This window comes from Dendropsophus ebraccatus, chromosome 7 (genome assembly GCF_027789765.1).
Source record: "Dendropsophus ebraccatus isolate aDenEbr1 chromosome 7, aDenEbr1.pat, whole genome shotgun sequence".
NCBI classification, from domain to species: domain Eukaryota; kingdom Metazoa; phylum Chordata; class Amphibia; order Anura; family Hylidae; genus Dendropsophus; species Dendropsophus ebraccatus.
The window spans coordinates 70,250,062-70,275,643 of NC_091460.1; the positions used below are offsets into that span (position 1 = coordinate 70,250,062).

Consider the following 25,582-nt stretch of genomic DNA (forward strand, 5'->3'; position numbering starts at 1 on the left):
AGGCTGTGTCCTCTTGAGGGCCTTCTACAGCCGCCCAATGTAGACAGGCGCTGCCTCTGGCTTCTCTGGTGTGAGCTGTGACGTGCTGAGTGCAGAGGGAAGTGAAAATGAAATTGCCTTTTTCCGAGAATGGCTGAGCTGGGGGGCGGGCTCACCAATGAGAAGGCTGCAGTACAGAGCTGATCCTCCCCGCCCTGTCCTTGTGCTGAGCAAACATGAAACAAACAAATCCTGGGAGGGGGGACTCTTCTGCCTGAGCTCTCTCACTTTCCTCTCCTTGTTTTGCTTTCGATCTGGAGCCGTCACTTTTAGTTTTGATCCTGCGATCATTTACTACTGGGTATGTAACTTGCGTTTTTAAAGCACGCCTTGCCGCCGCTGAGCGCTGATCAGCACTTTCATCTGGGAGACCATTAAATAACATTGTGATCTTCTCCAGTTTTTTGTCTGCTCTTCAGCTGCCAGCACCACCTCTACATGTACTACACACAGGAAGCAGGCACTTAGGAAATAAATGCACATAGAGCTGTGCTGTTAGGAAGCGTTTAGTTTGGGGCTGAAATAAGGTGACGTTTTAATTTCGCTTTTGGATTTACAATCGTCGATCACACATGGCAGCCTGCTGCCCTACAGCTTCATGCCAGGCTTTACTATCCAGCTGGAATATTCTCTCCAGAATAGGAAGTATGGACTGGTGCAGGTAATCCCTACTCTGCTTCTTCTGCCTCTTCCACATTGCATGCCTTGTAGGAATGAAGGACTGTAATTTTAGGATGTGATGAGTACTGTGGGGCAGCAGAGCCCAGCTGATAGCCTGCTATTTACCACATGATGTAAAAGCTTCCAAAATAGATGTGATCTCAATGGGCACACATTGGGAGGACTGATAGCAGATGCTGCATCACATAGCAGGGAAATGCAGTTGTATTATTTTACGTGTATGTCAGTGGTATTATTATAATACAGAGATTAGGCTATTCTAGGCGGCTTGCTGTGCTTGCATATGGTTTTACTGCATTTGATTTCTCCATTCTATCGGTATTACATGTTTGAGTTGCAGTGACACAGTCCTAAATATATCAATGCATTTGATTTCCTGCCTCCCATAGGGGTTCTTCAGCCTCTATTATATATGTTATATTGGAGATTTGTTTTTGGCTACATCATATTGTTGGTCTTTTTTATTTGCGGCCTTTCCTTAATATGTGGTGCATTGTTGCTCACCGATTTACATTGTATTTATGTAGCAGTACATGTTGTGAACCATTTCCTGGTCTGTCTCCCCAGCTCTGGGCACTAGTAATGCTCCTGTAGCTGCACTACCCTGGATTGTCCTTGTTACATGGTAGTTACATTCTGCTACTTGTTTATTTCGCCTTTTTTTTTCCATGTCACTGCATGGAGTAAAGCTGCCAGGTGATGAAGTGGTTAAAGAGCTCTAAAGCTTCTTCTCCCCTTTCAGTCAAGTAAGTTTGCTGATTGATGTCTGGCACGGCCAATGGGATTGCAGGGCTAAGTGCAGATAAGCCAATGGCTGCACTTGAGAACACGTCAGAGGGGAGGAAGGTCTGTGTGCTGGCAACTTGTAATAAGCAGCGGGGGAAGGGACTTGCAGGCCCAGGCTGGCTGACTATGGCTCCATTGCCTCAATCCAATAAATGCTCAAGCACAGAGAAGCTACACGTTCCCTTCTGGTCTATGAATATTCTAAGCAATAAATATGTCCATGTGTCTAATGCTCAGTTTCTTATAGAGCGGGGCATGGTTCTTAGAAGACAGCCATACAGTAATGTTTACTGTACTTGGCAGGTTCTAATAGCTCTAAAACCCAGATGAAATAAGAAGGTATACCATTAGTGAATGTTCGATGACGTAAAGGCTACAAGTATTTGCTATGTAATAGTACATTGTCTGTTACAGTGGCACTTTTACAGCAGGCACTAAACATTATTATTTTCTACCCTGTGCAAGTGTTGTGTAACGTAATGGATAATATGGAATAGTACAGAACATTGCTGCTGTATGCCAGGAAGACTGGGCCTACAAAGCCGAATCTGTCACCTGGAAGCAATGTCGGCACATAATCACATCCAGTCTAGAAAACGTCATAGTCTGTACAGTGCATCCAGGAAAGGGGGGGGGGGGGGGTGCAATGTTAGGACTGTTAGGATTAACAGGCGGATTGTGGCATTTCTATGCGGCAACTTCCCAAGCCACCATCCTGGCAATGGTAAAATCTGCATTCCCTAATAGATTATATGACCCCTTTCAAGCGGACCTGTCCCTACTTCTATATCTACAGACATAACTGGTTTACTCTGTTATATAACAATTGTGGAGCATCTTTTCCTAGACTTATACATTGTGCAGCTTCTACATTATTTATGAAGTTGACAACTAGGTATTACCATCCTCCTTGTCAAAGACAATGCTAGTTTTAGCACTTATTATTTATGAAGAATGCAAGTATTTACAATAATAAACATGTCAGGAGAGCTGATTGGTCTTTTCTAGGCTAGGTTATGTTCACCCATTCTGGCAGTAGCAACCTACCAAAAGAGTGCTGGTGTATACTATGGCATACTGGCAGCAGGCTAATTCCGTACTTTTTTTCTATTAATGTGTACCTGTCATGTGTCAGGCTCCCAAACTTCCATGTGCAGATGCAGTTGCCATTTAAAGTTTGGGTTGCCATGGAAAATGGAAACGTCCCAAGTGTTTGTGAGTTACATGCATGGCCCCTACTGAGAAACGTGCCCATGCACAGAAGTCACAGGCTTGTTTGCATACAGAAAATCAGGACTGAACCATGGCATGGATGGGTTGCCACACTCTGTGGGGGACCTAGTACATATGCATTAGTGCTGTATACAATATAATATAACATTTTGCTATCTGTAAATGTAGTAAAATTTTGGACTGTCAGACTATGAGATATTTACATCTACACTAAAAGCCAAGCATATGAATTCTGGAGCAGTTCCTTCACTGGTCCCCAAAGGCTCCAAACTGTCATGAATTGCAGGAATTTACAGCATAATCCATGTGGAAAGGAATTTCAAACCCCATCCACATGTACTTGAAAGTGTGGGAATATACAAATTAGTTTTTTGTGGACCACTGAATTCTGTGTATCGTAGTGTAAGTTGCCTTGTCACCCTGTCAATATGGCATATATACTAGCAACCTGTGACATATTCTACCCATTTATCAATTACAAAAGTAGGACAGAAAAAGATATCTGTGTCTTTTTAATCCCCTAAAATAAACATATATGTTCTGAAAATGGGTCAACGTATGCCTAGATAACCGCTTTCTGGTCCTATAAACTCAATGGGCCCACGTTTTGTACGCTGACGTATACATTGGCATCTCCTTTTAACAGGTTGCAAATAAATATGCAGAGTGGACAGGATGATGTGGTAGGAACTTACCCTTACTATGTTGGTCTGGTTAACCAAGGTGCCATGCTGTATCATTTATATGTTTTTTTTTTGTAGTCATTGTTGTACAACTTTACAGCACAAAACCTGAAGCTCTTAAGGGCCTTTTACATGGGCCGATTATCTTGCAATAAATCGTTAAATTGTTTGAATTTGAACGATAATCTGGTGTAAATGCGAAAATTTGTTTGTATGTCACTGATTGCATCTTTTGAGCTGACCTTGAAGTTATTGTTAATCGTTATCATGCTGGGGCGTAACTAGAAATGGCTGGGCCCCATAGCAAACTTCTGATTAGGCCCCCTCCTTTCTGACTAATAAGCCATCAAGTCTAGTCATAACTGCAAGTGCTTGTCAGGATTACTTGCAGTTAAAGGGACATTTGCAGAACTAGGTGGCCACCTGGTGCTGCAAATGGTGACAGCTCAGGGGGCCCATTGTATTTCAGGAGAGGCTCCCTGATGTAGTGGGCCCCATAGCAGCCGCAATGGCTTCCGCAGTGATAGTTACGCCCCTGTTCTCATGTTTTTCAATGTAAACACAGTATATATATTACAATCTCAATTATGAACTATGAATAATTTTTTTTGTCTAAACACCTTGTGTTTTAAATGAAGAAATAATTGCTTGTCATTTGCTAAAAATGTAAGTGTAAAAGGACCCTAACTCTTTTCAGATGTTTTTGCAGCTTTAGTAAAAGCCTGCAACTACAGAATAGGAGACTGTCATTGTATGTAGTTAGAGATGAGCGAACCGGGTTCGGGTTCGAGTCCATCCAAACCCGCACTCTCGGCATTTGATTAGCGGGGGCTGCTGAACTTGGATAAAGCTGTAAGGTTGTCTTGAAAACATGGATACAGCCAATGACTATATCCATGTTTTCCACATAGCCTTAGGGCTTTATCCAACTTCAGCACCCCCCGCTAATCAAATGCCGATCGTTCAGGTTCGGATGGACTTGAACCCGAACCCGGTTTGCGCATCTCTATATGTAGTGTAGAAGAAAATCCCGGCACTCACCAAATAAAGTATTGCTTATTTATTCTGTGCAAAACATCATAGGGGACAAGGAGGATGCGTTTCGGCGTATAGCCTTCATCAGCTTCATGTATAAATAAGCAATACTTTATTTGGTGAGTGCCGGGATTCTCTTCTACACTAGGTCTGGGATGCCATTCCACCACGAGCACCACCACTACAGCAGTGCCGTCTCCACCATCACTACAGATTGTCATTGTATGTAAGCACCAATAGAGAAAATTACAGTTTTCCTTAGAAAACTGAGCTGGGAAATAGCTATCAGATATTTGAGGTGTCTTCCTGTACAGCACACAGCAAAACAAGTTGTGGCCTTTGTGGGCTACAGTTCATGAAACGTTTCTGTAGCATCAGTAACGCCCCTTCTTTATCTAATCGGTGTGTAAATACGTTGTGGGCTTTCTTTTGCCTGTACTATGGATGGAGCTGTATCAATGAGTTCAGCTGCCGTGAAGCCTCCTGAAGTGCTCAGATTAGAGTTGGAGGGAATGACACACCCCATCAGCAAAAAAAAACCTCAAGAATGCCTGGCTGAATGGCTTACTGTTCAGCTTGGCACTCTTGGAAAACAGGTCTGACAACTGAAAGTCCTGAGTGTATAATTTCACATAGGTATAAGAGCAGCTCTATAGTATCAGGCATGGAGCTGAAATCACAGGCATTCTCTTACTTGTCAGACAAGTGTCTTTTGTTGTTGTTGTTTTTCCCCATTGCTAGGCATTGAAGGTATATGGACTTTACTCTGATATAGTAGTTAATGAGTAAGGTAGAAAATAGTAAAAAAAGCAAATAAAAAAGTAGCACATTTTGTGCGCTATGTTGGTGTGAGGTGTGCGCCACATTTTTGAGCGTGACATCTTTGTCTAAAAATCTGTTGCCCCTTTCAGCATTGTATACATTACCTATAGTGTGGTCTAAACTGCAACATGTTTAAAAGTCGAAAACAGGTTTATTTAGGCCTAACTAGGTGCAAAATACACACAATTCAAGGCCATACCATTATACATAATGGAATGAGACAGAGGGAGAGATTTATCAAACATGGTGTAAAGTGAAACTGGCTCAGTTGCCCCTAGCAACCAGATTCCACCTTTTATTCCTCACAGACTCTTTGGAAAATAAAAGGTGGAATCTGATTAGTTGCTAGGGGCAACTGAGCCAGTGTGTGTGCTATGACTGCAGCAGGCTGTGTGTGTATGCTATAGCTGCAGCAGGCTCTGTGTATGTGTGCTATGGCTGCAGCAAGCTGTGTGTGTGTGTGTGTGTGTGTGTGTGTGCACTAAGTCTGCAGCAGGCTGTGTGTATGTGTGCTATGGCCGCAGCAAGCCAAGTGTGTGTGTGTGTGGTGTGCACTATGGCTGCAGCAGGCTGTGTGTGTGTGTGTGTGCGTGCTATTGCGTGTCCCCACAGTGACCTTCTATATCACTGTGTGACCCCTCTCTATATCGCTATGTGTGACCCCTCTCTATATCACTATGTGTGACCTCTATATCACTATGTGTGACCCCTGTATATCACTATGGCTGACCTCTATATTACAGGTATCTGGCATTGTTAGCAGCATTTCTTTAAGTATGGTGAATATTTAGTTAGAAACATAGAAGACTGTCAGCAGGAAAAGACCACCTGCTCCATCTAGTCTAGTTATGAGTAGTTCAGGCTATGGAGGCTGGAGACTGGCTGCATCCACTGCACACACAGGAAAATCTGCTTTATATATAGTATTCCTTTGTTCACTCAGAAGTCACCCCAGGATCATGTAGGACATTAGGGAGAAGCTGCTGAGCCAGTGTGATAAATAACTCCCCTGGTATATGACCAGCCATTTATGAAGGAGCAGGAGTCAGAGTCGGTCCTGATAAAATTCAGGAGTCAGAGTCGGAGCTGCGGCTTACCGACTCCACAGCCCTGGTTGTATCCCATAAAAACATCTATTGTGCGGTATAAGTCTTGGTAATATGGGACTGTTTGAATGGCATTAGTCATAACTATATGTTAGACATATATATTGGGGAGTCCCCCCTCCTTCCTATGTATGTTACTGGATGGGTATATCCCACATGACATATTACCATGCTATAGTGGGTGATGTCTAGAAAGGACGGGTAAATACCTTGTGACGTTGGAGTTTTCTGACCTTATCTTCTGCACTTTGTGTGGGCACAAAAGGTTGTCATGGAGCTTCCTCAGTTACTTTACCGACAGCAGTAAATTGCTTATATTTTCCATCTAACTTATACATTGTAATTCTTCCTGCTTCTGCTTCTGTACAATACAGATTTGTGCAGTTCTAATTATTTAAGCTAGTTCTAGGGACGGATACAATTGGACCTATATCCATGTAAAGGGTCATGTAGCCGTGCTATAAATGGTACTAAACTAGATTTCTCCAGATCATGAATACAACTTGTTATGAAGATGGCTGTACATATGGAGCACTTTGTATGCAGTAATGTCAAGTGTTTCATATTGTATCTATTAATAAGATTTTTTTCTTTTTCTTTTTTTCCCCCAGTAATACAGACTTAGGCTATGTTTACACACAGAATATTTGCTCAGTATTTTGGTCCTCATATTGCAACCAAAACCAGGAGTGAATTGAGAACACGGAAAGGCTATGTTCACACACTTACAATTTAGTGGATGGCCGCAGTTGTTAGTGACAAATAACAGTTGTTTTAAAATTACAGCAATTATTTGTCATTAAATGGCAGCCATCAACTCAATCTCAACAGTGTGTGAACATAGCCTTTCTGTGTTTTCAATCTACCTCTGGTTGAAAAATACAGAGCAAAAATACTACGTGGGAACAATGCCTCAATGTTAATCTATGGGGCTATTCATGTCCGTAAAGCAGTGCAATGCATTTTTAGGCTATGTTCACAAACTTTTAATAAAAAGAACAGCCATTGTTTTCAATTAAAACAACAACCGTTCTTTTCATAGTGAAATGTGATGTATTGAACAACGGCCATTGACATGTCAATTATTTCTACATTGAATTTAACGCAAGTTGTTTTTGAGTGCCAGACAACGGCCTTTGTCTGTATGTTGTGTGAACAAAGCCTTAACTTGATTCTCAAAAGACATAAATAAACACACCTAACACAGTCAAACAAGCTTTGCATGTCTTATTAAGTGAATGGAAAATGTGCAGATTAATCCAAACTTAGCAGTAAACACCGTGAGTACCTTAGCATGCTCCTATAGGATTAGGAACAGAAGAAAACTTCTCCAGCTCTGTAAAATAAAATTCCTTATTGGAAATCACAGCATAACACTAGCATGTTTTGGAAGCCTCACAGCAACCTTAAAGGGGTTATCCAGCACTACAAAAACATGGCCACTTTTCCCCCCTCCAGTTCAGGTCCAGTTTGCAATTAAAGGGGTTATCCAGCGCTACAAAAACATGGCCACTTTCCCCCTACTGTTGTCTCCAGATTGGGTGGGGTTTTGAAACTCAGTTCCATTGAAGTAAATGGAGCTTAATTGCAAACCGCACCTGAACTGGAGACAACAGTAGGGGGAAAAGTGGCCATGTTTTTGTAGCGCTGGATAACCCCTTTAAGCTCCATTTACTTTAATGGAACTGAGTTTCAAAACCCCACCCTATCTGTAGACAAGAGAGGGGGAAAAGTGGCCATGTTTTTTGTAGCACTGGATAACCCCTTTAAATCATGGTTCTAACAGTTATCCTGATGTGTGTAACAGACAAATGCTGCACCTTTATCCCACCAAATTATGGCAAATGTAATCCAGGATTCTCACAGGTTCCTCTGCCGAATTGGATATGGACTGATTACATATGCAATAGAGTGCTGACACTTCATTTCTCATATAGGATTATCCTTTAATCCTTGATAGAAGGTAAATATCTGTAAAGATCCCAGTAGGCTTTATACTTTTGTCAGCTATACCCACCACTCATTGTGGGTTCGGAGATCAGTATAGAATGCTGTCCAAACCGTCCACTAACAAATGATGAGGTGTTGTGTGTGTGTGTGTGTGTGTGTGTGTGAAAATCACTGCCTGACTCCTTTGTTCTCAGAGAGATAAGTCGCATTCAGACCAGTCTTGCTGAGGCATAACCCTCTTCTCCCCATAGAGAACACAAAAATGCTTGTCCATGCCGAAAGTTTGTGTATGGGAAGGATAACTGATGGCCAACAGTAATTGAGGGTGTATGGCCACTTTTAGGGTGCCTTCACATGTACCGGATCCAACCTGGATCCAACCCTAAAGAGGTTGTCTGGTATTAACTGAAAATCCACTAATCTGCAGTGGACACAACTACAGCTGCCAGTTACCGGGCTGCCTGCTCTCCACTGCTGTCATCATTTTGACAACATCTGCTGAAGTGCCGCTCCTACCGGAAATTATAGTGTATACATAGTGTACTGATCAGCATAGTGTATAGCCCAGTATAGTGTTGTTTATGCTGAGAGGCCATATCCGATTGGGGCGACGCATCAGCGGATGTTGTCAAAATGAGGACAGCGTTGAAGAGCGTCCAGGAGAGGTAAGGCTATCGCACTGTTGTATCCTTAGCAGCCCCAGCAGAATAGCAGATTTTCAGTGTATGCCGGACAACCCCTTTAAGGCTCTTTTCACACTACATTGTTGATATATCTGCCAATTCAATGATAGATGCCACTTAGACAACTGAAACCCAGATGGAAACCACCTGATCGGAGGCTAAAATGACACTATTTTTGCTTCTGTTCTTTGATTGTGGTCTATGAATATGTTTGCTGTGTGTGTTAGACTTCCTTCAAAGAGACACCAGAAATGTGATGTGAAAGGAGTCATAGGATTTTTCTGACAGATTATTGAAGCCAAAGCCAGGAATAGATTTGAAAAGAGGAGAACTCTCAGTCTTCCCTTTATGACCCATTCTCTCTTTATAGTCTGTTCCTGGCTTTGGCTTCAATAATCTGTCAGATAAATCTGTGTGTGTAAATGCACCATTGTAGTCATCTCTGGGTATAGATGCCTTCTTTACTTATTTTTTCTTTACAGATGAACATAGTCCTATCATTAGAAACAGAAAAAGGAAGTGCAGGAAGGAAGTTAAACAACGTTAAGAAGCTCCGTATTTTTTGAAAATATATATTATACACATAATATGTATGTAATATATATATATATATATATATATATATATATATATATATATATATTGGTGCGTTTACACGTAACGATTATCATGCGAATTTGCGCGATAACGATCGAATTCGAACGATAATCGTACATGTAAACGCAGCAAACGATCAAACGACGAACGAGAAATCGTTTATTTTGATCTTACAACATGTTCTCAAAACGTTGTTCGTCGTTCGCAAAAAATTTGCAGATCGTTCCGTGTTCCGTGCCGATTTAACCAATGTGTGAGATAGGCTTAAGCGAACGCAAAACGATCGCAAAACGATTTTCCATACGATATAATGTACCATCTAAACGCTGATCGTTATGAAAAAAAATCGTTACTCCGACATCGTTAATCGTACGATCGGGCCAATTATCGTTTCGTGTAAACGCAGCATATGTGTGTGTAATTTAAATTTTACAAATTATGGAATTCGAAAAATCAAAAGACCTGCTGTAGTGTAGAGAGTACACCTTGTGTAGTCCTCAGTTGACTTTGGCTATCAGCACATAAAGTCTGTGTGATAATAATGGGTTGTAAACCTGTGACATGCCTGGTAAGCTATAATTGCTGATTATTTTTTGTAACTTATTTATAAAACTGAAGATCCTTGAAATGATCTCTGGACCTGTCTGTGTGACTTTGGCAGACATGAGATGCTGTGTCCCCTTCATATATGTGAGGTCACCTGATCACAAAAGCCATTAAGGGCCCTATTCCACGGGACGATTATCGTTCAGATTATCGTTAAATCGTTCGAATCTGAACGATAATCGTTCGGTTGAAATGCAGTTAACGATTAACGACCGAACGAGAAATCGTTGATCTTTTAATAAGACCTGGACCTATTTTTATCGTTGCTCGTTCGCAAATCGTTCGCATTGAATAAGACATCGTTCGGTCGTTCTCAATAGATACGAACGCAATAGCGAATAAATAGCGAAGAGAAACGATCGCAATTACGATCATAAGTAACGATTATCGTTCCATGGAAATGAGTGAACGTTTTCAGGTCTTTCGCAATAGCGGTCGTTTGAGATCGTTAATCGTTAACGATTATCCAAACGATAATCGTCCCGTGGAATAGGGCCCTTATATAAAGCAGTATTTGCACAGGTAAACAGCTGTGATAACTGCACTGAAACTATAGGGCTATGTCCCTATCATTGTTTTCTGTACATATTAAAGCGACTCTGTACCCACAATCTGACCCCCCCAAACCACTTGTACCTTCGGATAGCTGCTTTTAATCCAAGATCTGTCCTGAGGTCCGTTTGGCAGGTGGGGCAGTTATTGTCTTAAAAAACAACTTTTAAACTTGCAGCCCCGTGCCAAACGGGAGTATCTGTGTCCTAACTTTGCACCACCCCTCCATCCCTCCTTCCCACCCTCCTCATCATTAGGAATGCTCCAGGCAGATTGTCTCCTATTCGTCAGCTGTGTGAATACTGAACATGGGCTGGATGTTCAGCATGGAGAAAATGTTCCAGTGGCATTTCTAATGATGAAGAGGGTGGGGAGGAGGGACGGAGGGGGGTACAAAGTTAGGGCACAGATACTCCCGTTTGGCACTGGGTTCAAGTTTAAAAGTTGTTTTTTAGGACAATAACTGCATCACCTGCCGAATGGAATGCAGGACAGATCTTGGAATAAATGCAGCTATCAGAAGGTACAAGTGGTTTGGGGGGGTCAGACTGTGGGTACAGAGTTGCTTTAAGTGTCACATAGATGTGATTTTTTTATCTTTTCAATTTAATGAGAATTGTTTATAAGTGGAAACTGCATCATAGTTCTCACAAATTGTGGCACATATGTTTTTTGTCATTGATTTGTCTGATGTGTGGATAAGTGAAATGTCACTTTTTCACTCATGTTTTCCACATTGAAATTTCCACAGGGTGCAGATTAGCCCCATTCATGGGGCCAGTCAGTCAACAACCAGAACCTTGACAAAAATGTGTGTCTAAAAATAGTAAAGTACAGGGCAGAAATCCAAGAGTATGCCTCAGATTCCTGCTGCACATTCTGTAGCGTGTTATGAGAGATATGACATGGGAACTTCACTGGAAGGTAAATTCACACCTGGCAGAAATGCTGCAGATTTTACTTGTGGATTTTTGCAGATAGAGTTTGCTGTGGAATACAGGCACAGGAATGAGAGTCCACAAATCTCCACATGCTGCAGTTTTTTTCAGCATGGATATTAATGTGTGGTGCAGAGGTTGCCAGCTGTATTATGGGTATCTCAGCATATGGTAAAAAAATAAAATGCAGTTGGGATGGGAAAAAAAGAATAAAAAGGTTTTCATTCTATATTTTCCCCACCTCAGCAGCATCTAATTTTATTTTATTTTTTATTTTTTTTACTGTAGGCTGGAAAATCCCTTTTCCATCCACAGTGGATCTGCATGCAGATTTGTGATGGAAAAATCCACCTTCCTGCATTCTCCCTGCATAGAAGGCAACAGTCTTAGGTCCCTATTCCACCGGACGATTATCGTTCAGATTATCGTTAAATCATTTGAATCTAAACGATAATCGTTCGGTTGAAATGCAGTTAACGATAAACGACCGAACGAGGAATCGTTGATCGCTTTATAAGACCTGGACCTATTTTTATCGTTGCTCGTTCCCAAAACGTTCCCATTGAATAAGACGTCGTTTGGTCGTTCGCAGTAGATACGAACGCAATAGCGAAGAAATAACTATCGCAAATACGATCATAAGTAACGATTATCGTTCCATGGAAATGAGCAAACGTTTTCAGGTCTTTCACAATAGCGGTCATTTGAGATCGTTAATTGTTAACGATTATGCGAACGATAACTTAAATTGGAATGCAGGCACATTCGGGTGTGCCTGCATTCCAATTACCCATAGCAGACAATGTGAAGTGTGTCCGGAGCTGCACTTTACATTGTGTGCAGTTTTTGGTGTGGCCACATGGAATCCCGGCCGGAGTGTATACAGAGTGTATACTCTCTGGCTCAGATTACATAGCGATTAATTCATTAAATAACGGCCAGGGTTGCAACTATGGCTACTGTTTTATGAATTTATAAGTTGTGTGAACTTAGCCTTAAAGTGTACCTGTCGTTATAACTGTCAAAATCTAAATCAACAGTGGATGTGAAATAAAGCATAAAGCAAGTTTGTAATTTACATTCTTTTTTTTATCATGCTGTAAAACAAAACTATACTTACTTGTATCCAGATCCAGTCTCCTGAAGCTTTTTAGTCTTGTGCTGGTTGAAAAAAGAAACTAAATACATGAAGTCATTGCCAATCCGTCCGTCAATCACATGACTGCCTTCACTGTGAGCGCAGATGACCTGGGAAACACAGGACTTCCTGTTGTTAGACTCTTTAAAAAAAAGTGTTGTGTTTTCCATGATAACTAAAAAAAAATAATGAAAATCTACTGTTGATTTAGATTTTAATAGTTATAATGACAGTGACACTTCAAGCCTAGAACATAACAGATGACCCACCATCAGGCTCATCTGTGGGGAGCCATACCCTGTTGTTGCTACCATATCCTCCCCACCCTTGCAGTACAGCAATATACTACTTGCAGTAGGAATTGTCAGTAACTTTTAAGGGAAGACTGTGACATCTCAAATTACTTACATGGCTATGTAAGCAGTGAAACTATCCATGCCTTTATTATACTTGTCTGAATCTTTATTTCTGCTGTAAGTGTCATAAAGGTGTAGCCAGGGCACTGAAGTGCATTGAAGTGTCCAGGCCACTCCTCTATGACACTTCAGAGGGACAATAAAAAGTATGTTTTAGGTGATTGCCTCAGACAACTGAGCTCCAGAGTGCAGTGCAACAGAGCAACGAAGTTTGATAATGTAAGCTGTTAGGGCGACCATGGGCCCCCAGGAGCCCCGGGGGGCCACCCAAACTGCCCATATAATCTGTCCATGTTTTTCCGGCAGTACTCGGGCTGCATCCATCGTTTCCAGGCAGCAAGAGTCAGACTATAGTTGGATATTATGTGGACCTGAACTTACTGTAGGCTTGCTCATCTCTAGCTATGTGGCCCTGCTGAAGTGTATTCAGTTGTTTTTTTTTTCTTTTCACTGTTTCCATTTCCATTCATTCAAAGCCATAACAAGATGATTTTCAGAGTTATCTAAAAACGAAACCGTAGTTATTTTCAGACTTAGAGCCCATGTGACAGGAAAAGGGTTAAAGTAGCAGTTTCAGGACCTGCTTTGTTCATTTCAATGTGTGTTCAGACTTAAATTGATGTTTTACTAGAGGGCTGCAAGTCCTAACAGAATTGGAAGACGTCTTTGTGTAAAGCAGGAACAGTAAGGCACATTCATAAAAATAAAATGACGTTCTTGTGTCATTTTTCTGCTGGCAAATATCTCTGGCAGGTATCTCTCTATGTGTGGTATTATTACCCAGCAAGGTTGGGGAGATTCCTGGGCCCACGGCTGTGCTCTTTGTGCCTGTTCTGTGTTATTTTTCTTACGCAGGAGGGTGAGAAAGACGATACCATTGTCTCCTGCCTGCAAGGTACATTCTCCTCCGTCACACCACATTGAGGGGCCCTGTTGGTGCTTGGAAAAGGCCTCTGTATATTTCAGTAGCCTCCCCTTATAATATTTCTCTGTCTGGTCCTAAAAACAGCATTATTATAACTAACTTAAAAAAAAAGTGGAGGTGCCTTCAGGGGAGGGGGGACACTATGTTGTCTCCCATAGCCTTATGGATGAAAAGTCTGCAGCCATTCTGCATTGTGAAGTTCACACCAAATGATGCAGATTTGGGGATGCATATATTAATAGTTTATGAGTAAGGCTGGGTTCACACTACGTTTTTGCAATACGTTTTTTGCAAAAAACGGATGGAAAAAAATGTATGCAGCTGTGTGCATCTGTTTTTCCATTGACTTCCATTATATAAAAAAAAAAAAACAGATCAAAACGGATCCGTTTTTTTCTACGGACTCAAAATGTGGTCGATCACGTTTTTGTGTCCGGCAAAAAAAGGATTTTTTTTTTATAATGGAAGTCAATTAAAAAACGGATAAACACAGTTGCATCCGTCTTTTCCATCCGTTTTTTGAAAAAAAAAAAAAAAAAAAAAAAAAAAAAACGGATTGCAAAAACGTAGTGTGAACCCAGCCTAAGTTTGCACAGGACAGATCTGCCATGGATTTTCCATTACAGAAAATCTGCAGTTTCTTTTGCAGTTTTCCCAAGGAGCATTGCCTGGCCTGCCCCAGCTGGCAGACCTTTTACATGGCATTGTGTGACCAGATAGTGTTTACTGCAGGTTCCTTTACATGTGGTGTATCTGCTGCTGGTAAATCAATATAAATAAATATTTCAACACAGAATGAACTCACAGCGAACACAGTATGTAAGAATGTGGCCTAAAACACAGCTTATTGCAAGAACTGAGCCTATATTTACCATGAGGAAAACTGTTCTACCTGTGGTAAGAGTCATTCTGACGGTAATGTTGAAATTTATCTTAACGACTGGTTTGATTATTTTTTGCCTACTGGCGTTATATAGGGTTATCATGAAATAAAAGCTACAATGATATATACAATGACAATTAGATATAAAATTAGAGATTAGCAAAGCGAATCTGGTGAAGCCCAGATTCGCTGTGAATCTCGCTGTCAATTCACTTTGTTCACCTAAGCGAATAGTGATTAGTTCAACGAATTTGCAAAACATGAGGGACACAGTGGTGGCTGCACATGTTAGCTTACAGTACTGTCTTTTGGTGAGAGCAAGGGATTATCCATTAAACTTGCACCTGTCCAATCAGCTGCAAACCCCACTGTGATGTCAGCAACCCCCCCCCCCCAGTGGCGTAGCGGTCGCCACTGTGACCCGGCCCGCCGGCGAGGGGGGCCAACAGCCCCCCTCCGAGCCACAGCACTGCCCTGTCATCCAACACCCGCCGCCGCCCGTCCCATTAATCGATCACTATTGTGACCTCAAGCAGTGTTTTGCTTGCGGTCACTAGAGTCAATGTTGAACGGGCCCCCGGCTGATGCTGTGTGTGCTGGGACTGTTACTTCCGAGTCAGGGAGCACTGACCCGGAAGTAACACCCCGGCGCGGACAGCTCCCTGGTGCGCGTGCTGCCCGGAAGCTAGCATGTGCCGGGGGCCCGTCCAACACCACAGAAGAAGAGATAAGAAGAGAGCTGTGATGGGGGAGCGAGGTGTTAAGTGAGTTGTGTTTTTTTTCTTTATTTTTATCTGCTTTGCGGGGGAGAAGATGGGGGGGGGGGGCAAATATAAGAGGACAACAAGGGGGCCATCTACAAGGAGGGGGCATGTATAAGGGGACAACACAGTGGGGGCATTTACAAGAGGCAGGCAACATAAGGGGGGCATCTATAAGGGGGGAAAGATAAGGGAGCATGTATAAGGGGACAGCATAAGGGGGGCATGTATAAGGGGACAACACAGGGGGAAATCTAAAAGGGGGGCAGAGGGGGTCATCTATAAGAGAGAATACACTGAGATGGGCAGTCTGTAAGGGACACTACACAGAGGGGGGCATCTATAAGGGGGCCATCTGAAAGAGGGACTACACTGAGGGGGGGCCGTATACTATAAGGGATACACAGAGGGGACCATCTATAAGGGGGACATCAAAGGGGCCATCTATAAGGGGGACTACACAGGGGGGGCATCTACTATAAGGAGACTACACAGAGAGATTCTCCCAAGGAGATGCACATGGGGCCATCTATATGGAAGACTGAGCAAGGGGCCGTCTCTACACAGTGGGGGGAATATTCTATAAGGGGGGTCACATAGAGTCAGCCTACCCACTAACTGAGGGTGTAAAGAGGCCAATACAGATGTGCAGTGTGTAGAGAGATGAGGATGGTGCCAGAGTGAGGAGCCTAATATGTTTGTCTGGCAGATTCTGGCCCAAGGGACGTTAGCTACGCCTCTGCCCCCCCCCCCCCCCCCCCTGTATATAAGGTGATTGGCTTCCTGGAGGCGGCCAGTCGGCTGTGTATAGTGGAGAGCAGGTTGCAGCAGTTACAGCAGGGAGAGAAATACATATAGGGACAGAGAGGAGAGGAGGGTGGATTGTGGGTGGTTTTCTGTGGGAGCAGTGAAGCCATTGTCCAGTTTACCAAGTAACTGGGTGACTGTTCTTCATTATACCAAGTCACTGGATGCTGGGTGTGCATTATACCAAGTCACAGTGAACACAGTGTCCATCTTAATAACGCTACTGTCCTAAGAGAAAATTGTTATTACACAGCTGATCCCTCAACGTCCACTACTGTCCATGGTTGGAATTAAATGATTGACAGGCTAAATGACATTTTCCAACTTTTGACATTGTTACTGCATCAGCTGTTGACAAATTGCTACTTTGCCTGTTTTAATAATATTCATTTGTATACAATTCGTTAACATTAACGAATTTGCACAAATATTCACGAACTTCACCAAACAAATTTCCGAGTGTTTTGCTCATCTCTATATAAAATTCAACTTAGCCATAGGAACATGATGTCCATCTATGTTCCTATCTTCAGGTGTCATGCTTGGAGTTTGTATGGCGTCAAAGATTAACTAGGGTTCTGCACAGTACTGTATTACAGAGGCATTATTTTCTACCTTCATAAAATGGTTCATACACAGAAGTAGTAATGGTTATCTGGAGTGTGTTACCCTAACACTGCAGAGTGTTGTGTCAGGATATCTAATGCACTAGGGATCAAGACATAGCAGGTAAATAAGGACTAAAGATCGCCCAGCCGTCAGAAAATATCTCCCGTCTGCCCGTGTCCTTCCCATATGCAAAAACATATGGCACAGCCGAGCGTTTCTGTGTTTTCTATGAGTAGGGGAGGGGTAAGCTGCAGTGAGAGAGTTCTGGCTGTGGCTTATCTTTCCTGAAACAATGTGGTCGGGTGGTGATTTTCCATCACGGCGGACCCCTCTCTCCATCAACATCATCTGTCTGTGGTTATTTGGTAGCCTCCCCAAAGGCCCACTAAAATCTAAGGTGTATGGGGAGCTTAATGTTTAGCTTAGCTTTGTAAAATTTGTGCTAATGTCGTACTGCACTCTTAAAGTTGGGATAAGTTATCCAAATGCTAATTCACCAAGAATCAAAATAAAGGATAAGGTAAGTGTGAGTTCGACTGCTAATGGCTTGCCGAGGTTAACCTATGGGGTGTCTGTACCCTACAGAGCTGAGTATGAATAAGAAATAAAAGAAGGTATAGGTCCTCAAGACAAGACAAGGAAAAGTTGGAAATAATATGGTATGGCAATGGTGATACTTCGGTAAATAAGGAATGGTCCGAGAGTGAAATACGGTAAAAACACTTTACTGAATGAGTAGAAAATAATAAGTAAAATAATACGGTACCATAATCAATCGGTTAAGATCATCAAACAGTCAAATATAAAAATAATGTCTAAAAACGAATCGTTTGACCCAAATACTGGATATAAACAATATAGAGTATGAAAATGATATATATAAATATAAGATGAAGATAAATGTGCAAATCTGGACAAAAATGAACACTAGTAAATAATAATAAGGGATAATGAGTAATACTAAGCAATAATAAGCAGCAATTATAAGTAATACTAGTAAATAATTATTTATTATTTATTATTGCTGCTTATTATTGCTTAGTATTACTCATTATCCCTTATTATTATTTACTAGTGTTCATTTTTTGTCCAGATTTGCACATTTATCTTCATCTTATATTTATATATATCATTTTCATACTCTATATTGTTTATATCCAGTATTTGGGTCAAACGATTCGTTTTTAGACATTATTTTTATATTTGATTGTTTGATGATCTTAACCGATTGATTATGGTACCGTATTATTTTACTTATTATTTTCTACTCATTCAGTAAAGTGTTTTTACCGTATTTCACTCTCGGACCATTCCTTATTTACCGAAGTATCACCATTACCATACCATATTATTTCCAACTTTTCCTTGTCTTGTCTTGAGGACCTATACCTTCTTTTATTTCTTAAGAATCAAAATAAGGCTGGCTACATCTATAGTTCTTCATATTACATTCAAGGTGGTTCATTGTATGTCCTTACCTTTAGGGTTTATGCATATGGACTTGTATGACCATGTGCATGAGCCCTAAAGGTTTGCTTGTGGATCGTAACAAATGTACTACACTTTCATGTTGAACAGATGTTTATACTTCTGCATGAAAAACTGACAGTTTCGGTTGCTCTTTAATTTGCTTAGCACACATAGAGCACATATTTCTGTTAGATCAATGACTTAAAGGAGCAGCAGACATATGAGGACAGCTTCCTATTTGGGCTTTTGTACCTGTTCTGTGGACTTTGTAGTTCTGTTTTGTGTGCCTGGAGCACAAGGTGAGCGAGTCTGTCCTTCCCTCCAGAGTTAGCTATGTGAGAACTTGCCTCAATTTTCCCTCTATTGTATGTAAACAAAACGTTTGGGGATTTTTGAAGATCAGAGTTCTTACTGCCATCCTATGGTGTTCCATTCTAAGCGTTTTTTTTTTTTTTTTGCCCTTTATCAATATTTAACAGTATTTTCTGCAATTAGTTGCTACACTTGTTGTGCCTTTTTGCCTTTTAGAGCCAAATTTATGTGAAGAAAGCAATATATCTGTTATTCCAAGAAGGCTGCTTATCCTTTCTGTCTTACTATAAGTTGCAAACCAGTAATTTATTAGTCTTCTGTTTGCATTATACTTTTAGGGTCATTCACACATTCTGTGATCACAGTCCGTGCATGGAGCATGTGCTATGGACCGGAATGTGCAATTTCCGGCATCATGATTCCTTATGATGCCGGGAGCTCCAAAACTGTTTAAATGTTTGTGCTACAAAACTGACCCAGTGTGAAAACTCTGATCTTCCTGAAGTTGATTGTAGCTGAAATCTATACCAGCTCATAGGTGTCATAGCTTTCAATTTGTATTATACAGATTGCAATGGGTACCACAAATATTTTAAGAACCATGTGCCTCCTAATAAGAGTGGAGCAATGACCCTGATGCACTTTAGCCACAGACTGACATTTAAAGAGGTAGTCTTTAGTAAATCTGTCTCATATTCTTTTTAATATCAAGGGGATTTTTTCAGCCCTACTTGTTTTCTGATATTCTTTAGTTTTGTTAACCAATTTAAAGAGAATCTATTAGCAAAATTAGATAGCTGTTAGGTCAAGTAGACACATGGTATCTTTCATGTATCTGTCTGTGCTCCCAGAAAATTGAAAATAATTTAATTATACAGTGAAAAGAGTCAACGAGGCTTTCCCGAGCTCCTGAAGTGCAGAAAGATGTAACATCTCCTCCTCTCCCCGCGAAGACACAGTCACTCAGAAGCTACATCTGTAACCATTGTGAAGCCTTGATGTTTATTTCAGCCTGTGTTCCTAATGCCTTTGAGTTTGAAGCCTTAGACGGCAGTAGTCACATTTGTCTACGTGAATAGGGCAGCATGCAGTGTTATCCTTGCATATACTACAAGTGAACAAGGTGAGCCCCTGTTACTAGTCTATGCAGTCCCGTGGGCACTGTTCAGTGTATGCAGCACAGCATTGTGATTTGCTATTTCTAATAATAAGTAAAAAGTGCATAACCACCAGCACTCATGTTAGTCCTTTACAATAGAGTGTGGATAGTTAGGAATAGACAGTAGAAAATAGATAGTTCAGTGAAACCCTTAAAAACACCTCTTTAAAAAGACCTCCTTATACAGACGACTACATTATGTATACTGACCATTTTCTTTAAGAAGACCACCTCCAAGAGGTTTTACTGTACTTTTTGGGACAGCTCTGGGGCCAATTATAGTATAATTGTATATAACTTATCTCTAATGTAAATATATGTTCCTAAAGCTGATCCGAGCGACACAGTAGTGTCAGCAGCAAGAGACTCAGGAAAGTAGGTGGGAATATACATATAAATAGTGTCCAAAAGTTTACTATGGGGTCCAGCACTTTCTAGTTACACTCCTACAGTATGTCTAACACTTATAAAATTGAAGCATTATAATTGTGTAACTGGGATTTGGTCTACCATAAAATGGTGCCTACCAGCAACAGAGGCTCTAGTGATGGGCCCACCAACCCCCTACTAAGACCCACCAAAAACTGGGAACAACGTTCTGTCTTTTGTTGTATTGTACATGTGCAGAAAGTCATTTACAAGAGTATGTTTAGACGCTGTGTCAGTCAAGCATTTGTGGCTCCTTATTGGAATCTCTTTCCCTGGTGACTCATATCAGAAGGAGGGAAATGACCCCTGCCAGACTTTCTCCATTTCCCGCAAATCTGCCTCTGGAGTTTATTTCCCAGTAATGAATTGCTAATATTGGACAATTGGGACATCTTGTGCAATTGTTCGTCTCCAGTAACATTGGATTTACCTTTGATTGCTATGTTCACACACACTAAAATAAAATAAAAATGCAGCCATAATTCCGAGGTAAAAATACAGCTATATTTTCAGTATAATAATATGGTCTATTAAAGTCAATGAGAAACTAAACCCTATATAGAATAACAACCATCCAAATTATGAACATACTCGTTGTTTACCACCTGCTTTCTAAAAATACGCCCATTTTTTTCACCTGTTCACACATTGTTTTATTTTCACAAAAAATTACAGCAGTATTTAGCTTTTATTTTACTGTCTGTGAACCTAGCCTTAACATTGTAAGTGTAAATTGTAATCCTAGTTAATAACTAGGAAACATTTCAGCACTAAATGAAACCTGTTTAGTTTGCTCTAAGGAAGCAGCACCATTTTTTTTTAGCTCACCTTAGATTTATGAGTAAGGTGTGCGCCTTGTTCATGAATGTGGCACGCCAATGCCAGATGGAGCAACCAGTTTAATGACCAAGAACCACCAATGCCATTTACCTGGGACGATATTACAACAAACCATATGTATCAAGGAGAATACAGGAGAGACCTTGTACCTTGAATTATTTTAGGGATTTTTTTTATGTTAACTTTTCTTGCATTAGCAAAGGTTGGTTTATATTGTTCAATCTCTGGCCTGATAAAAACATTCATTGGCTTAGCAATACATTATTGACTTTATCAATATTAATGTGGAAAGGAAATAGTGACTCCTAGTTAGTAATCAGTGTGAAAGCAATGCTTACATACTCAGACATTACATAAAATTGGAATCTTTTAGTTGAGCAATTGTCTGTGAGGCAGGTATTACCGTATAATGTGCAACATTCATGGGTAGCATTCTTTTGGCCTGTTTCACAATAATCTTTTTTTATTGCAACCTATAAAAGGAAAGCACTACTACTTTATCATGTTCTTAAGAGGGGTAGTGCGGCGTTTAACTTTCATTAACTAAGTTAATTAACTAAGTTATACAACTTTGTAATGTGTGTTATTTAAGTGAATGGCCCCCTTCCCCAGAAGTGTTGGTGCATTATACTTACGTGTTCGCTGTCGACCCCGGCCGCCATCTTGTGTTGACAACGTCATCTTCGGGAGGCCGGCCGAACCACTCCAGCCGTCCCTCATGCCGGCCCCCCACTGCCGCGTCATCAGCTGCTCAGCCACCTGTTGGGTGAGCATAACTGTGCTCAGCCAATCACACTTCCGGGGTCGGGGGAACACGGGGAAGGGAGCCATTTACTTATATAACACACATTACAAAGTTGTATAACTTTGTAATGTGTGTTATTTAGTAAATAAAAGTTAAACGCCACACTACCCCTTTAGGCTGGGTTCACACTATGTATATTTGAGGCTGTATTTGTGAGGCTGTATAGCAACCAAAACCAGGAGTGGATTGAAAACACAGAAAGGCTATGTTCACATAATGTTGTAATTGAGTGGATGGCCGTCATTTAATGGCAAATTTTTGCTGTTATTTTAAAACAACGGCTGTTATATTGAAATAATGGCAGTTATTTACCGTTATATGACGGCCATCCACTCAATTTCAACATTGTGTGAACAGAGCCTTTCTGTGTTTTCAATCCACTCCTGGTTTTGGTTGCTATGAGGACCTGACTTGAGGACCAAATACTGCCTGAAGTATACAGTGTGTGAACCCAGCCTTAATGTTATACCAATCCCTCGATTTAGAAACTGTGACCATCAGTACACAATATATATGCACAGGATTTGATCATGTCTATCTATCTATCTATCTATCTATCTATCTACACCTGCAGAGTCCAGGTCCTTGGAAATCATCTGGTTATATCATATGACTATTTCCTTGCAGCCCCAATGAATATATTGTTTACAGATGGCAGCAAGCTTTCATAAATGTTTGCTTTAATGGTATCATTTCCATAAACCTCTACTAGTTGTAAAATCTTTTAAAGTGGAACTATCAGAAAGTTAGACAAATCTAACCTGCTGATATTTCCCTACTGCACAGGATACGCCAAAGTGGAAGGTATGTCTCTTTCCTTCCTTCTCAGCGCTGTTCCGGTGCAGTTAGTCGTGTGCTCCACGGTCCAGTGAGACTGTTGGGAGCACTGGAGCTCCCGTTAGGAGAAATGCCGCTCCCATATTTCTGATCCGTCCCTTCCTAATGATAATGAATGGAGTGGGCTGGGGGTGGGCCGTACTCCTAACGGGAGCCCCAGTCCTCCTAATGGTCTCACCAGACCATTGAGCAAGCTATTAAATGCACCGGAACCGCGGCAAGGAGGAAGGTTAGAGATATACCTTCCTCCTCAGCATCTCCTGTGCAATAGGGAAATATCTTTAATGTTGGCACCTTGAGTATAAGCTAAAATACTTTGATCACAAGTATCTACCACGATATGGATAGTATGTTGTGTAACATGTTGTCATCACTGGCCAGCAGAACAGCCCAGGTAAAATATTTGCTGGCAATAGATAACCCTGTATGGGACACAGACCAAAAACATTTACAGATAGGTTAGAAAAACACAGAGGCATGAACAAGACTACGAGTAATGTATGTCTATAGCTGTGACTAATATGAACACATTAGCAATATTTTCTATGAGCTGTGAAAAAGACAATTACCCTTGTTCCAGGATATAGATCTCATTTTTTTGTAGGTCTGGCCAAAAGTTCAGACTCCCACTCATTGTCAGAACAAGCCGAGAGAAATACACAGCTGATGGCCTCTCCCCGTCATGGTGCAAGTCAATGGAACCCATATCCAGCAGCATTATGAGCAGAGAAATGCTCTGCTAGGTGCTCCTCCCAGTCAAAACTTTTGACATAACACATCAAAACATTTTTCAAACGACAGGGACACTTTAAAGTGACTGTACCACCAGGCCCAGGCAGAAGCACTGGAGGCGGGCTGACCCACCCTTAGTGGGAGGAAACCCTAGCCCCTCTATGATAGGGTTCCATTGATTCTAATAGAGTGACATCATGGAGGGGCTGGGACTTCAGTGCACCTTAGTGCTCTGGCCACGCCTCTAAGACACTTCAGAACACCTCTATGACACTTCAGAACAGCAATGAAAATATATATATTTTTTTATTACAGCCACAGACAACCACAATAAAGGTATATATAGTCTCACTACATATATAACTATGGGAAATGAGTGAAACTCAAGCACACTCAGCAGGTTCATCTGAACCCCGAGCGTGCTGCATTTGATTACCGCCTAAAAAAGTTGGATGCAGTCCTAGGGAGTCCTGGAAAACATGGATACCGCTCATGGCGGTATCCATGTTTTCCAGGCAACCTTAACGCTTAATCCAACTTCTTCAGCCAACGGTAATCAAATGCAGCATGCTCGGGGTTCGGATGAACCTAAGTGGGCTCCTAAGGGGAATTTTTTCCAAAAAACAATGTGTGTGTAATAACAGCCTAAACAAATATATATATATATATATATATATATATATATATATATATATATTAGTAATTAAAAATGAGTTAGTTTAAATTATATATCACTTTTTGGGGATAGATTCCCCTCAATAGTGCACATGCATAGTATATTTACAATTGTTTCCTGCCTAGTAAATGTTACTAACATGGTACAAGGTATTACTCAGTAAAGTTCAAGCCCTTGTTGTGTATAGCACCAGCGCTGTTAAGAGGGGGAGGGGAAAACTTTTGGAAGTTGTGCAAAATCCTGTTTGCCTTTGATATGAACAGAATGAAGAGCTGTATAAGCCTTTACAGATTCTGTGTACTTTCCTTCAGTTATACTTGTTTGATCTTTTGTTACCTCGCTGTACGTAAGTCATATTAAGGTTAGGCTCATAACGTACACATAGCATGTATGGAGTACAGTGCATTTTATGTTACATTTCTTCTGTTTGAAGGGGGATGTCATTTTTGTTATGAACCTTTGTCACAGAATGAAGCCTGGAATGTGAAATCCTTTGTGGTTGAATACACTCATATCAGCTGTGGCTTCTTTAATTTTGTTACCTTAGCTACATAGTCACATACATACATACATAAAAGAGTTCTTATGTCTCATCTATAGATTTCTTCTATCTCTTCTACCCTATTGCTATTTCAGTACAATCAACTCTGTTGGGTAGGTAAGTGGCATGCTGAAAGTGCCAGAGGGTAAACATATGCAGGGAAAACTTGGATTACGAGCTTCAATTACCCAAGAACATGCTTGTTATCCAAATCACTCGTATATTGAGGCAAATTTCCCCATAAGAAAAAATTGAAAGGCAAATAATTTGTTCCACATAGAAGGGGGATTACAGTATTACAGTACAGTATGGAACGATCGCACCTGGTATGTGTTTGGGTGAAGAGATCCGGTTATCTTCTCTGGCCTGCTAAAGCGCTCTCCATCTGGGGACAAAGAAGGGGGATTACAGCTACAGTAGGGAGATTACAGCTTCAGTATGGAACAATCGCACCTGGTATGTGGGTGGGCAAAAGCTCTGGTTACCTCTTGGGTGCACAGTCTGCGCAGGTCACCCAATTCCCAGCCTCCT

The 25,582-nt window shown here is 41.1% G+C and overlaps 1 protein-coding gene across 3 annotated transcripts in view; it reads left to right on the forward strand.

Moving 5' to 3' along the window:
• The first annotated feature begins 204 nt into the window (after nt 1–204).
• IRF2 (interferon regulatory factor 2) overlaps nt 205–25,582 on the forward strand; it is a 65,241-nt gene continuing 39,863 nt past the window's right edge. The window contains exon 1 of one of the 3 annotated variants that reach the window (XM_069977751.1): nt 205–340. The gene's annotated coding sequence lies outside the window, so the exon portion shown is untranslated. Of the gene's footprint in view, nt 341–434; nt 567–638; nt 701–25,582 lie in introns of those variants that run through there. The other 2 variants (XM_069977753.1, XM_069977752.1) reach the window with 2 other exon arrangements.